At 42.9% G+C, this 15,432-nt stretch overlaps 1 protein-coding gene and 1 pseudogene across 1 annotated transcript in view; one reads left to right on the forward strand and one right to left on the reverse strand.

Moving 5' to 3' along the window:
- Positions 1-15,432, reverse strand: part of LOC126484205 (uncharacterized) — a 369,533-nt gene that overhangs the window by 141,694 nt on the left and 212,407 nt on the right. The gene's annotated exons all lie outside the window — the stretch shown is intronic.
- On the forward strand, positions 14,905-15,022 carry LOC126485342 (5S ribosomal RNA; annotated as a pseudogene).

Here is a 15,432-nt window from a genome sequence, read left to right on the forward strand (position 1 = left end):
ACATCAAACCAGTCTTTCGACTGAAGACCACAGCAGCATCATGTAAAAAATACCATTACCGAAGAGATGTCTATCCAGAACATGGTCTGTGTATTAACAGTGCTCTTGGTTCACATTCCTGCCGCTCACACAGCCCCCTGGTGTTCAACCGTATGGGTTCAAATGGTGTGAAATCTTATGGGACTTAACTGCTAAGGTCATCAGTCCCTAACCTTACACACTACTTAACCTAAATTATCCTAAGGACAAACACACACACCCATGCCCGAGGGAGGACTCGAACCTCCGCCGAGACCAGCCGCACAGTCCATGACTGCAGCGCCCTAGGCCGCTCGGCTGATCCCGCGCCAATCGTATAGGTCTTGTAGCTATTTCGCTACGGTACTATAGATCACAAAGGTCGGTGAGCGGGTGCCGAAACGTCCAGCTTCTGTCAACTGAGAACTGAAGTGAAATACAAAAATGGTTCAAATTGCTCTGAACACTATGGTACTTAACTGCTGAGGTCATCAGTCCCCTAGAACTTAGAACTACTTAAACCTAACCAACCTAAGGACATCACTCACATCCATGCCCGAGGCAGGATTCGAACCTGCGACCGTAGCGGTCACGCGGTTCCAGACAGTAGCGCCTAAAACCGCTCGGCCATTGCGACCGGTGCGAAGTGAAATACAAAAGTGAAAATAGCAAAAAAAGGTGGACGACATGTGTAATTTATTCAACCCTCCCCGCCCCCTCCCCCCGCCAGTACTTTGCTGCTCCCAAGTTTTGACTGACTGATTGATTTTAACAGGGAAGCTAAAACAGCTTAGGTCTGACACGCCACTGCCCGCACCGAAATAGGTTTATTGTGCGGTATCGCTCTCTGTATATCTAGTAAAGCCAACCAGTGCCCTTAAATATTGCAAGGAGTCCCTCTACCATTTTTTTGTTAGACACAATTTCTTCAGGTCTAGTTGTCCCGAAGATTCTGTATCTTTTACTCTCCAGTGCCATGCATTCGAAGATTAGGTGTGATGCAGCTTCTTCACCCTCATCACAGATCATACATTTAGGGTCCTCTTCCGTTATACCCTTCTGATTGGTATAACGTGCCAAAAAATTGTTCAAATGGCTCTGAGCACTATGGGACTTAATATCTGAGGCCATCAGTCCCCTAGAAGTTAGAACTACTTAAACCTAACTAACTTAAGGACATCACACACATCCATGCCCGAGGCAGGATTCGAACCAGCGACCGTAACGGCCACGCGGTTCCAGACTGAAACGCCTAGAACCGCTCGGCCGCACCTGTAGAACGTGCCATATAAATTTAAAAAAAATCAAGAATAAAAATTCTGTAGAAGGTTAATGATATTGCAGGACTTGTTAGTCGTGCCGATGTACGCTCTGTCATTGATCTTCGGCTGCATTGCTGAAGCATCCCGTGTCGTAAAATCACAGAAAGTATGCCTCAATTTATGTGTTAGTTATTTTGTTATTACAGTATTGCGAATGATATTCTAACACACACTAAACCATCGAAAGTCTTAAGTTTCTTTGATGGCCACAACATCTGTGATTACAGAATGTGTCTTCACGTTACAATTTCCTTCAGACACACGTGCTGACGAGGCGTCGAGCCCTCCGGCTATGACTGAACTTCCAACGTCCTATGCTATGGCTGCGCGAGTCAACTCCCGATCCAAAGCCCCAGTATTAATGCGGACAACCACGTGACCCAACAAGAAGCCCAGAGCCCAATGAATGACACAACAGAATCTAGATTACCTGAGCCTAAGGAAATCGTGACAGCTGTAACTGCTTCAGCACAACAGATACCGAAATATAATGAGAAACCGATCAATTTTTTCAATGACGAGACTGATGAAATGCAAGAAACATCTTTGATCGGTTCAAATGGCTCTGAGCAATATGGGACTTAACATCTGTGGTCATCAGTCCCCTATAACTTATAACTACTTAAACCTAACTAACCTAAGGACAGCACAAACATCCATGCCCGAGACAGGATTCGAACCTGCGACCGTAGCGGTCACGCGGTTCGAGACTGAAGCGCCTAGAACCGCACGGCCACACCGGCCGGCCAAACATCTTTGAATGAGCACCATTAAATCGAACCGATACCTGTCAAGAATACGACCTTCGATAAAAGCATGAGCGAAAATTTGACTGGGAACACCAACGTAATAGAGCTGAAAAATACTGAGTAAGACAGCCCCAGGCAGGAGCCGGTGAAACCTAAACACCAAATGCGTAAACAGAGTCCTGAAGGGATTCAGGAACTATAGTGAACGAAAGAAAAACATGACTTGGTAGAGGTTTGAAAAAGACATTCCAAATACGAATAGAGATGTACACACCAACACACAACCCCTCAGTTGAAGAGCCGATGGAAACAAGGAACCCCCATCAACCTCATGTGGGAATTCATGGTCCGATGACAGTGAGTGTGGTTAGTAGTACCACTGAATTATGCAAGTGTAAAAAATTACCACGCTCAGTGTAAACAGGTTTGTTTCCGACTAGAAGTTAGAATGTCTAAAGGACTTGGCTAATTTAGAAGGCTTGCCCAAAGAATTGTATGCTTGCTTTTGGAGTGTCACAGGAACAGAGTTAACTAAAATTTACAATGAATTATTAGGGCACGTGCAGTTCCCGTCTCAGTTTACAGAATGAATGATTGTCTTTATTCCCCCCCCCCCCCCCAAAAAAAAAAATGTTGCCTTACGCTGAAGGTTTTCTGACCACTAGCTTCGATCAACTCCGACTATACAGGATGGTCCATTGATAGTGACCGGGCGAAATATCTCACGAAATAAGCATCAAAGAAAAAACTACAAAAAACGAAAATCGTCTAGCCTGAAGGGGGTAACCAGATGGCGCTATGGCTGGCCGCTAGATGGCGCTGCCATAGGTCAAACGGATATCAACTGCGTTTTTTTAAATAGGAACCCCCGTTTTTTATTACATATTCGTGTCGTACGTAAAGAAATATGAATGTTTTAGTTGGACCACTTTTTTCGCTATGTGATAGATGGCGCTGTAATAGTCACAAACGTATAAGTACGTGGTATCACGTAACATTCCGCCAGTTAGGACGGTATTTGCTTCGTTATACATTACCCGTGTTAAAATGGACTGTTTAACAACTGCGGTACAGGTCGATATCGTGTTGATGTATCGCTATTGTGATCAAAATTCCCAACGGGCGTGTGCTATGTATGTTGCTCGGTATCCTGGACGACATCATCCAAGTGTCCGGACCGTTCGCCGGATAGTTACGTTATTTAAGGAAACAGGAAGTGTTCAGCCACATGTGAAACGTCAACCACGACCTGCAACAAATGATGATGCCCAAGTAGGTGTTTTAGCTGCTGTCGCGGCTAATCCGCACATCAGTAGCAGACAAATTGCACGAAAATCGGGAATCTCAAAAACGTCAGTATTGAGAATGCTACATCAACATCTATTGCACCCGTACCATACTTCTATGAACCAGGAATTGTATGCCGACGACACTGAACGTCGTGTACAGTTCTGCCACTGGGCACAAGAGAAATTACGGGTCGATGACAGATTTTTTGCACGCGTTCTATTTAGCGACGAAGCGTCATTCACGTAACCGGCATAATATGCACTATTGGGTAACGGAAAATCCACGATGGCTGCGACAAGTGGAACATCAGCGACCTTGGCGGGTTAATGTATGGTGCGGCATTATGGGAGGAAGGATAATTGGCCCCCATTTTATCTATGGCAATCTAAATGGTACAATGTATGCTGATTTCCTACGTAATGTTCTACCGATGTTACTACAAGATGTTTCACTGCATGACAGAATGGCGATGTACTTCCAACATGATGGATGTCCGGAACATAGCTCGCGTGCGATTGAAGCGGTATTGAATAGCATATTTCATTTCAGGTGGATTGGTCGTCGAAGCACCATACCATGGCCCGCACGTTCACCGGATCTGACGTCCCCGGATTTCTTTCTGGGGAAATTTGAATGATATTTGCTATCGTGATTCACCGACAACGCCTGACAACATGGGTCAGCGCATTGTCATTGCATGTGCGAACATTACGGAAGGCGAACTACTCGCTGTTGAGAAGAATGTCGTTACACGTATTGACAAATGCATTGAGGTTGACGGACACCATTTTGAGCATTTATTGCATTAATGTGGTATTTGCAGGTAATCACGCTGTAGCAGCATGCGTTCTCAGAAATAAGTTCATAAAGGTATATGTATCACATTGGAACAACAGAAATAAAATATTCAAACGTAACTACGTTCTGTATTTTAATTTAAAAAACCTACCTGTTACCAAGTGTTCGTCTAAAATTGTGAGCCATATGTTTGTGACTATTACAGCGCTATCTATCACAAAGCGGAAAAAGTGGTCCAACTAAAACATTGATATTTCTTTACGTACTACACGAATATGTAATAAAAAAAACGGGGGTTCCTATTTTAAAAAACGCAGTTGATATCCGTTTGACCTATGGCAGCGCCATCTAGCGGGCTAACCATAGCGCCATCTGGTTTCCCCCTTCAAGCTAGACGAGTTTCGTTCTTTGTAGTTTTTTCATTTGACGCTTATTTCGTGAGATATTTGGCCCGGTCACGATCAATGCACCACCCTGTATAATCTTCACTCGTCTCATAAACAGTAGACTTAAGTCGTTGTTTACGAACGTAATTGGCCCTTATGAAATGAGTGCTGTCCCAGGGAGATCTATAAAAAATTAATAGCGTGAATACAAGGAAACTATAAATTTTTCATGATTATGTAAATGCAACGTTGGTCTCATGTTTTGAGAGGCATTTGACCACATCAACCACCATTTTTTACTAACTCTGATGCAAAGAATGGGGTTCATTGATCATTTTATTCAGCTCATACTCAAATGTATAGTCGGATCTTCCTCTAGAATCAAAATTAATGGCCAAACTAGTTCATCCACCCCGATTAAACGATCTTTGCGACAGGGCTTCCCCTTTTCTACTGTATGCGATCATTGTAGAACAATTACCGTTACATCTGCATCACAGGATACGAGGTTTACAGATGTTAGGTACAGAACCCATGTCGTGAATATGCAGATGAGTACAGTGTAATAGTTAATACGAAATCCGAATAGCTTAAGGAATAACCCTTGCTTATGTCACTTATTCTGGCGCCTAGCTTAGTGGATACAGATCGAAGATTTTACCTGTGGGATCCCAAATTGAGAACACGCAAATAACATGGCTACAAAGGAGAGAGAAGGTGAACCACACAAGCATGATTTTAACTTCTAATCAGTGGGAGATTATAGTTGCCAACTCAGACCATAAACTCAACATATTCAGTACTCGTGATGGTATAGATTAACAGTTATCCAATAAGCTAAATATATCGCCTCACAGCAGTGTTACTCGTATCCAGTGTACAGTGCACAAGATTCTACCTGCAACGTATTGGTTCATCTGGAGCAGATATATGCTTGAAGTCATCGTGGCATCCACAGTACTAACCCACATTGCTGGTGGTTTGTGTGGTGTCACCGCCAGACACCACACTTGCTAGGTGGTAGCTTTTAAATCGGCCGCGGTCCGGTAGTATACGTCGGACCCGCGTGTCGCCACTGTCAGTGATCGCAGACCGAGCGCCACCACACGGCAGGTCTAGAGAGACGTACTGGCACTCGCCCCAGTTGTACAGCCGACGTTCTTAGCAATGGTTCACTGACAGCTACGCTCTCGTTTGCCGAGACGATAGTTAGCATAGCCTTCAGCTACAATTGCTACGACCTAGCAAGGCGCCGTAATCCTTTGCTATATATATTGTGGTTATAACATGTATCATCAAGAGCGATGTTCTACAATTGTGGATTAAAGTTAAATATTCCAGAAGCTACGTACTTTTCTTTATAGCATTCATTACGTATCCTGTTTCAGACCTCACGCCAGCCTGCGTGAGTTTAAGCGCGTGCCTTTCGGCTTCCTCTCATTGTGTCTAGGCTGTCTTGTCTAGACACAACAGTTTGGGCGTCAAAGAAGTCCAAAAACGACGCACTGCAATATATATGAAGAGTATCCGCAAAACACAGCACTCACCCCGTACGACTATCACAAAAATTTATTCACCGGCATAGCTCCCATGAGCAAGATCGCTCTAGTCGACATTGGCCGCATCAGCACTCAACTCGAATACGTCCGCACTTATTACGTGGAAATGAGCTATATTCAAATTAATCCACAACAACTTGACACCAGAAGGACCTATTGACAACTCACAAGACACCACAAGCCAAACCCTGTGGAAGAGAAATATCAAGCGGTCAACTGGAAAAACCTTTGAAAAACTTCACAAGATTGAACAGAAGTAGTGTCCACAATGCAATCATGTCCATAATGTTGACTCTCTGGCACACACCCTAATCAGTAGAGACCAATTCCATATAGGGAGCTGGACTAGAGAAAAGCTAGCAACGATTATTAGAACTACAGAAACCATTATAACAAAGAAGTACTTCAGCCAGACTGGCATTTCTTTCCGGAAACAAAGAACAATAACTACACTTGGATTATCGGCCAGTTAGTATACTTCGCAAATGCGACCAAAAAAGCGAGTACAGATGAGTGTAAACAATGTACACGTATAATGGAAGAGCACCATAATCTTAAAAAGAGTCTGAAATACAAAGCTTTGGTTGAAAACTTTTACCTCACAGTTTACCGTACAGAAGAGTTAATTTTTGGTTACCACATATCAGTTAAGAGGGTTGCTGAGAAGAATTAATATTGTACAGAAATTCATGTTTTGAAATATCATGTTGCCTCATGAGAACTCTAATTTCGGCAGGAGCCACAATACGGAAATATAACAAAAACGGCAAAAATAAAATCCAAGAAGTGCTTGATTTATTTTGTCTTAAAGATTTTAGATTCTTTGTTAATAAAATATTTTTTTAAAAATTTCAGTTTGAGGAGTGAAGAATTTAACCCATTATTTTACGGTTCCAGAGAAGGAAATTAAACGCTTTGGAGCTAGCCCGCCAAAGCAGAATATTGGTGAGCGTAAGGACGGGCTGATTGACTCCAGTCAGGTCCGGCAAAAATTTGTGCTTGACACAAACGGCTGACGTCAATCATAATTCGCAAAAAGCGAGTCCATTTCATATCAAGTACAATGTCAGAACCGTATCTGTTCATTCAGACATGCAACTTGTCTGAAGGACGTTTAAATGTGAAATCTTCGTACATCCATAGTTGAAGTGGAGGACAGGGGGACGTCAGCTGGTATAAATTTATATTAAAAATTAAGAAATTCCTCCAGCTGTATTTAAGGTGTCAATTTTATTTTGGCAATTAGTTTCAACGTTGTAACAACGTCATTTTCAGGCCAATACACTTGTTGACGTCAACTGCGTGCTACTGATACTAGAAGTCAGCGGTGAGATATGGACGTGCTTCGTGTCAAGCTGTTGATGACCTCCTGAGTGGCTGTTTTCAGCTTAGCAATGGTTTTGGGGTTATCGTCTTTAATATAACCGCACAAAAAGGAGTCCCGTGTGTTCAGATCCGTAGAATATGGCGGCCAATGGAGGCCCATACCAGTGGCCTCTGGGTCCCGCAGAGCCAGAATTCGGTCCCCAAAGTGCTCCTACAAGACGTCAAACACTGTCCTGCATCGATGAGGTCGGGCTGCGTCTTGCATGAACCACACTCGTCGAAATCAGGGCCACTTTGGATAATGAGGATGAAATCGTCTACCAAAACCTTCACATACCGTTGGGTAGTCACCACGCCATCAAGGAATATCCCACCGATTATTCGGTGACTGGATACTGCACACCATACAGTCACCCGTTGAGGGTGAAGAGACTTCTCGATCTCGAAACGCGGATTCTCAGTGCCCCAAATGGGTCAATTTTGCTTATTTACAAGACCATCCAAATGAAAATGGCCGACAACAACAAGGCGCTTGCGCATGTGCACAGTAATGTCCATAATGCACCGCGACTAACGGTGCAGTTTGAACGTCCCAACGCAAACTGTTCAGAAATAATGGCCATTTTATTTAATATAGTTCAGTAACTGTCACCCTGTACCTGCAAAATAAGTAAATAAATAAATAAAAACAAAAAAGACGCTAATTTACTGTTTCTTGGGGATGATGATAACTTTAAGACTACCCTTAAAAGAGACATTCGACAGTGGAGGTGCTGCTATGTCAGAGAATTGTCTGATTGGTAAAGATTGTCGGTTTCGTACTAAGTTACAATATTTTGCCCAAGTCTTCCGACTTATGCTGGAGAACCTAGAAGCCGAGGAAAGGTGCTTGGATAATATGACCGCGACTACAAATTTGACGGAGGATAAAGTTCTGCTCCACCGTGCCGCTTGGACAGGTGGGTTGGGCAGCCTGTCAGGGTTTACTGGGTCACCAGAGGCGCCGGAGATTGCTGTGGCGCCCAGCAGGAGAGCGCAGCAAGACAGCTGAGACCACAGGCTTAGGGAAACCCCACGCTGCCCGCCTGGCGAGCACGGCCGTGGCGCCGCTTACAGAGTCTTGGAAGGCGGGCCGTTTCCAGGCAGCGCAGCGATGCGATAAAGCGTGCCTACCGCTAGTCCGCAACTGCTGGCAGGCTGCAGCACCCTTTCTTTGTCAGTTTGACCTAGCAGCATCACAAGCTGCGACATCGTCGCCAAAAAACAGTGACCCGTATATGTAGTAAGTTTCCTTTAATTTACGTCTATGGTCACAAATTTTTTGTTAACAGGTTACCGGTTTCGGACTTTAATGACATCATCAGATCTGCAGCAAAAATGGGAAAAACATAAATTCACTCGCTAGCTATATACAGCTTAAGAACAATACATAGACCATAATGAAAAGTAGTACTGACAAAATTTACATTTGTGCGCTTTAAATATCTGTTTCACAAAAACCAAGTCCTAATGTACTGCAGCCATAGTGGCATCGTCAAATGTTAAATGCAGAATCAGCACTAGCATCGTCAAATACATATAAATAACATCACATGCACGAGTCATGTTGTCAGTAGTACTACCGTTTAGAACAAGCTACCGTACAGTAGCCACAAGACGTATGTGTTGTAAGTTCACCAGATGTCGCTAATGTCGGCATACACTAGTTTTTAATAATTAATTGAAACAGCGAAAATAAAGGGGGATACAAAAGTTGAAGTCTGTAATAAGCTTATAACGTATAAAAGGCATTACAGTAATAAAAAGCAATAAAAAGAAGAACACGACAAAAGTAATATTGTTAAAAAGAGGAAGAGTTAAAAAACAGTGGTTGACATGTGCTGTAGTGCCAATATTCTAGATAATGACATAAATATTAAACACTGTTGATAGTGCACCGGGTAATATTAAACAACCATAAAACAAATAGCTAAAGGAGCCACAAATCAAAGAAAACATAGTGCTGCACATAATCAGCGCCCTCTGTTAGCGCTAACGCCAGAATTCCGCACAGGCGGGACGTGGTTGGAGGAACGTGACCGGCACGGGGCCCCTCATACCCTGCGGTACTCCGTTGCAAGAAAAGAACGATAAAATTTCGTAACAGTGGAATATCTACATTATGTGATTAATGTAGCCTATGAAATGAATAGAAAAGTAACAAGAACATACTAGAGTCATGCGTGAAACGTATGAAAACGAAGTAAGTATGTCATGCACTCAATACTAGGTGAACTTATCAACACACTATATATAACAGAGGCGTGCAGTGATATAGCGTTATACATTGTCAAATAAGGCAAAGTAGGCATTGGGTATAAAGTCATTTTGCCAGTTAAGCACTTTAGTTGGTTCTCTATTTTTTACTTTATAAATTTCTAGATCCTCTAACAAATTAAGAGCATGGCCTTTTTCCACTCTGTGAAGAATACGCATACAACTCTCAATGCTCCCTATGGACTGACCGGTATCAGATAAATGCTGTCCCAAAGCCGTTTTGTTTCGTAGCTGTGAGTGTTCTTTAAACCTTAATTTAAAAGAGCGGCTTGTTTGACCGATATAATATTCGTCACAGTTACTGCAGTCAATCCTGTGTACTCCAGAGCCATCAAATTTATCATAGTTCCCTTTCAGTTTATGTTTTATTCGTAGTTTTGGGGTGTTATTAACCTGAAAGCCACATCTGACATCGGACTTTTTAAAACATTTATCTATTTGCAGGGACATTTTGCTGTTAAACTGCATAGGAATGGTTTCCATTCTATCTTTGCCGGTTCTCTTTCGTGTGTGGTTGTGTGTGTGCCTGCTGTTTCTTAAACGTTTCTTTAGCCTACTGTAGGGGCGCATGACGTCATTTATGGAAAAGCCGTTAGCTACCCTGATCTGCTTTAAAATGCTAAGTTCTTTACGTATTTCGTTTTCGTCCAAAGGCAGACAAAGGAGCCGGTGAACCATGGAAGTGAAGAAAGCTTTTTTGAATCGGGGAGGATGGCATGAAATGTCATTGATGATACTGTCTGTACAAGTTGGCTTCCTAAAAATCGAAAACTTATGTTTTTTATTAACTTTCTTAATAGTGAGATCCTCCTTTACCGATTTGTTTTATGGTTGTGTAATATTACCCGGAACACTATCAACGGTGTTTAATATTTGTCATTATCTAGAATATTGGCACTACAGCACATGTCAACCACTGTTTTTTAACTGTTCCTCTTTTTAACAATATTACTTTTGTCGTGTTCTTCTTTTTATTGCTTTTTTTAATACTGTAAAGCCTTTTATACGTTATAAGCTTATTACAGACTTCAACTTTTGTATCCCCCTTTCTTTTCGCTGTTTCAATTAATTATTGAAAACTACTGTATGCCGACATTAGCGACATCTGGTGAAATTACAACACAAACGTCTTGTGGCTACTGTACGGTAGCTTGTTCTAAACAGTAATACTACTAACAACATGACTCGTGCATGTGATGTTATTTATATGTATTTGACGATGCTGGTGCTGATTCCGCATTTAACATCTGACGATGCCACTATGGCTGCAGTACATTAGGACTTTGTTTTTATGAAACAGGTATGCCTCCTAAGATTTAAAGCGCACAAATGTAAATTTTGTCAGTACTACTTTTCATTATGGTTTATGTATTGTTCTTAAGCTGTATACAGCTAGCGAGTGTATTTATGTTTTTCCCATTTTTGCTGCAGATCTGATGATGGTCGTTAAAGACCGAAACCGGTAATCTGTTAACAAAAAGTTTGTGACCATAGACGTAAATTAAAGGAAACCTAGCAGGATGTTATCCGAGGTCTCTTCAAAACATAACTAACGATCTTTTTAAGGTTCCGTGCCTCAATCTGTAAAATCGATGTCCTTACAGGATCACTTTGTTGTCCATCTGTGTGTGTGTGTGTGTGTGTGTGTGTGTGTGTGTGTGTGTGTGTGTGTGTGTGTGTGTGTGTGTTAAGCCCCCTTTTTCTCTTAAACAGTCTGATGTATCAAATTCAAATTTATATCACATACTTAAGTATCCCTTGGCCAGTTGCGTAACAAATCTTGAAACTCGAAAACGCATTCCTTAAAACCTATACGCGACTTCCCGTTGACGTAGAATCATGAAATTTGAATAGACGCGCAGTTTAACACTGCAGGTAAATGAAGAAATCCGAATATTGTGAATCTGTAATGATAGCACACTAAGAGAACATTTTTTATCCATCTTTCTGTCTGTCTGTGTGTTAAGACCCCTTTTTCTCTAGAACAGGTTGGCGTATCAAGTTCAAATTTACGTGACATACTGAAGTCTATGCTCCCTTGGCGGTGTAAAACATTTGAGCATCTAAGTCAATTCAGTCAAAAGATTCGGCCACTTACGTCACATATTTTGAAACTCTAAAACCCACTCATCAAAACCCTGTGGGATACTTCCCGTTGACCTGAAATCATGGAATTCGGCAAGAAGCAAGGTATCACAGTACAAGGCACAGGAAAAAAATACGAAAGCTCTTAATTTGTAATTACATCATATAAAAATATCTTTTTGCCGTTAGAACATACATTGCCTTGATCATCCGTCAAAAGCTTAGTAGACGAACAGTACTGCATGCAAAAACAAAATGCAAGTTGCAGCCATGTTTTAGTAAGTAAATAATTTTTTTAAATCATCTGTATCTAAATATATAAACAGAAGTCCCCTCTTGGCTGTTTTTGTTTGTATGTGGAACTACTGTACAGATTTTGATATGTTGTTGGAATTCTGAGGGCCTGTCGAATTAAATCGGGTGATGCTGAGGGAATTAGATTAGAAAATCAGACGCTTAAAGCTGATGATGGTCGAAGTAGAGAGGATATAAAAGGCAATGGTAAGGAAAGCGTTTCTGAAGAAGAGAAATTTGTTAACATCGAGTGTAGATTTAAGTGTCAGGAAGTCGTTTCTGAAAGTATTTGTATGGAGTGTAGCCATGTATGGAAGTGAAACGTGGACGATATATAGTTTAGACAAGAAGAGAATAAAAGCTTTCAGAATGTGGTGTTACAGAAGAATGCTGAAGATTAGATGAGTAGATCACATAACTAATGAGGAGGTATTGAATAGAATTTGAGAGAAGAGAAATGTGTGGCACAACTTGACTAGAAGAAGGGATCGGTTGGTAGGACATATTCTGAGACATCAAGCGATCGCCAATTTAGTATTGGAGGGCAGCGTGGAGGGGAAAAATCGTAGAGGGAGACCAATAGATGAATACACTAAACAGATTCAGAAGGATGTAGGTTGCAGTAGGTGCTGGGAGATGAAGAAGCTTGCACAGGGTAGAATAGCATGGAGAGCTGCCTCAAACCAGTCTCTGGACTGAAGACCACAACAACAGGAACATATATTGCCATTGTCAACATTGAAAACAGGCAAAAAGTGTTGAGATTCTCGATTCCCAGGATGGATGATATACAATTATATACATATTTAAATTTGCACAGAACCCCCTGTGTGCGAGCCCTACTCGCATTTGGAAATTTTTTTTAATAATTAAAGTATTTTTAATTACGATAATGTTGGAAGCTGTATTTTTATTACATCTGTTCGTTCCTTGTATCCTAAAAATCACTCTCCTTCTCTATTCATACTTTTTACAGACAATAATATTTTTTTCAAAAAGCAGCGTTAACTCTCTTTTTCCAGTCGTACATTGTACGGTCTGGCAAAATCTTTCGAGCTACACGCATCTACATCTACACTGATGAGCCAAAACATTATGACCATTGCCCATCGCGACGTTAGATGCCACCTGGTGGCTTTGCGGGCATGTGACGCTATAAAAAAATGTGTGAGCGGAGCAGAGACGGACGGGGGATCATCTAGCCAGGATATGGGCTGCAAACGGGGAAATCCACTGAGATATGTGACGTTGACAGAGGGAAGACTATTTTTACACTGAGTCTGTGAAAAAAGCGACGCCGCTAGTCGAATGTTCACGTGCTACTATCTTGATCTACGGAAGGAGGTAGGACAGAAGTTGGACGTCCACGACTCTCAACAGAACGTGGGCTTCGAAGGCTTGTCTCTTCTGTAAGGTTGGATAGGTGATGATCTGTGGCACCTCTGCCGTAAGACCGCAGTGCTGGTGCGCACACAATTGTTTCGGAGCATGCCGTTCATCGTACATTGTTGAACATGGAGCTCTGCAGCAGACCACCCTTACGTGTTCATATGTTGACCCACCGGAATAGTCGGTTACGATTGCAGTGGGTACGGGGCCATCGGGATTCGACTATCGTTCAATGGAAAGGTTGTTCAATGGAAACGTGTAGGCTCTTCGGGTGAAGCACATTTTTGTTACACTAGGTCGATGGTCGTCTCCAAAAAAGGTCGTAATCGAGGTGAAAGACGGCTCGAAACGTTCAGCGCGCCACGGACGCAGACTGATGGGAACAATATTTTTCTGTGGGCGACATTTTCCTGCGTCTGCGTGGGAACTGTAGTAGTAACCTTTGAGCAGTATAATTGTTCGTTTCTCAGATCCGGAACCGTACTACAGTGGTTTGACGAGCTTTATACTGAACTCACGTTGATGTCTCGGTGACTAAATTTGCCTGATATAAATCCTATGCAGCCCATCTGGCTCGCTCTCGGGTGCCATCACTGCGTACGCAAATCATTTACGCGAATTACGTGACCTGTGCGTAGTCATCTAACGCCATATACCTCCGCAAACCTACCAACAAACTGTCGAATCCCTGATACAAAGAATCAGTTATGTATTTCGTTCCAAATACAAACAAGCTCTTAAGCAGTTGGCCGTAATGTTTTTGCTCATCAGCCACAGTAAGATATGTCGCGGAAGTGTATCAATATCACACCCACCTCCTTGGTCGAGATCACTAATGCAACCCTGTGCGATGGCGTTCGACTCAGAGGTAAACCGATTCAAATCCTACTGGTCGATGAAATTTGCGCACCTGGTACTTGGCCGGCAGGGGGTGGATGGATGGTGGCGTAAAGTTTATGATGACCAGTCTTTGTGGCAGTGTCCTGAATTAAATTCCAAACTTATCCGCATTGTCTCATGAAGTTGAGGCGTGTGACGCTATTAATAGTGACCCGTCCGTCGGATGGGAACGTTAAGCTTGGCGGGCCCCCATGCTGCTGTTCGAGAAGAGTAAGCTATGAGCCGGCACTGGATTTCACCCTCTCCCTTCTCTCGTCATCACACATAACAAACGTAACACCAGACTGTAAAGGCATTTATTACACTCACCCACAAACACACATACGACATGACTCTTGCATATCAGCAAGGAAAGGCGCAAATTTTCGCAGAGGAAGAACACCCTTTCCGACAGGAGACATATCCCATGGGATGTCACAATCAACAACGCCACGCAACATTTACATTTTTACCAGTACCGTTCCCTCGCCTGGGGAACGGCCTTGCCGCAGCGGATGCACCGGTTCCCGTCAGATCACCGAAGTTAAGCGCTGTCGGACGTGGCCGGCAGTGGGATGGGTGACCATCCGGGCCGCCATGCGCTGTTGCCATTTTTCGGGCTGCACTCAGCCTCGTGATGCCAATTGAGGAGCTATTCGACCGAATAGTAGCGGCTCCGGTCACAGAAAACCATTATAACGACCAGGAGAGCAGTGTGCTGACCATACGTCCCTCCTATCTGCATCCTCAGCTGAGGATGACACGGCGGTCAGATGGTCCCGATGGGCCACTTGTGGCCTGCAGACGGAGTGCTTGCTTGCTTGTGCTTGTTCCCTCGCCTCCTTCCTTCGTCATTATCCCTTTCTCTTCCATACGCAGATGGAAGGAACATCGTCGGTACCCCTCTACATGAAACCGAATTTCTGAAATTGAGAGTCGTGTCCACTACGACGGACAATAGGTCTCCTGACGCGTTTTGGTATGCGGCCTCTTGGTACCTTGTGAGACGAACTACAAGCAT

This window comes from Schistocerca serialis, chromosome 6 (assembly GCF_023864345.2).
Source record: "Schistocerca serialis cubense isolate TAMUIC-IGC-003099 chromosome 6, iqSchSeri2.2, whole genome shotgun sequence".
Taxonomy (NCBI): Eukaryota; Metazoa; Arthropoda; class Insecta; order Orthoptera; family Acrididae; genus Schistocerca; species Schistocerca serialis.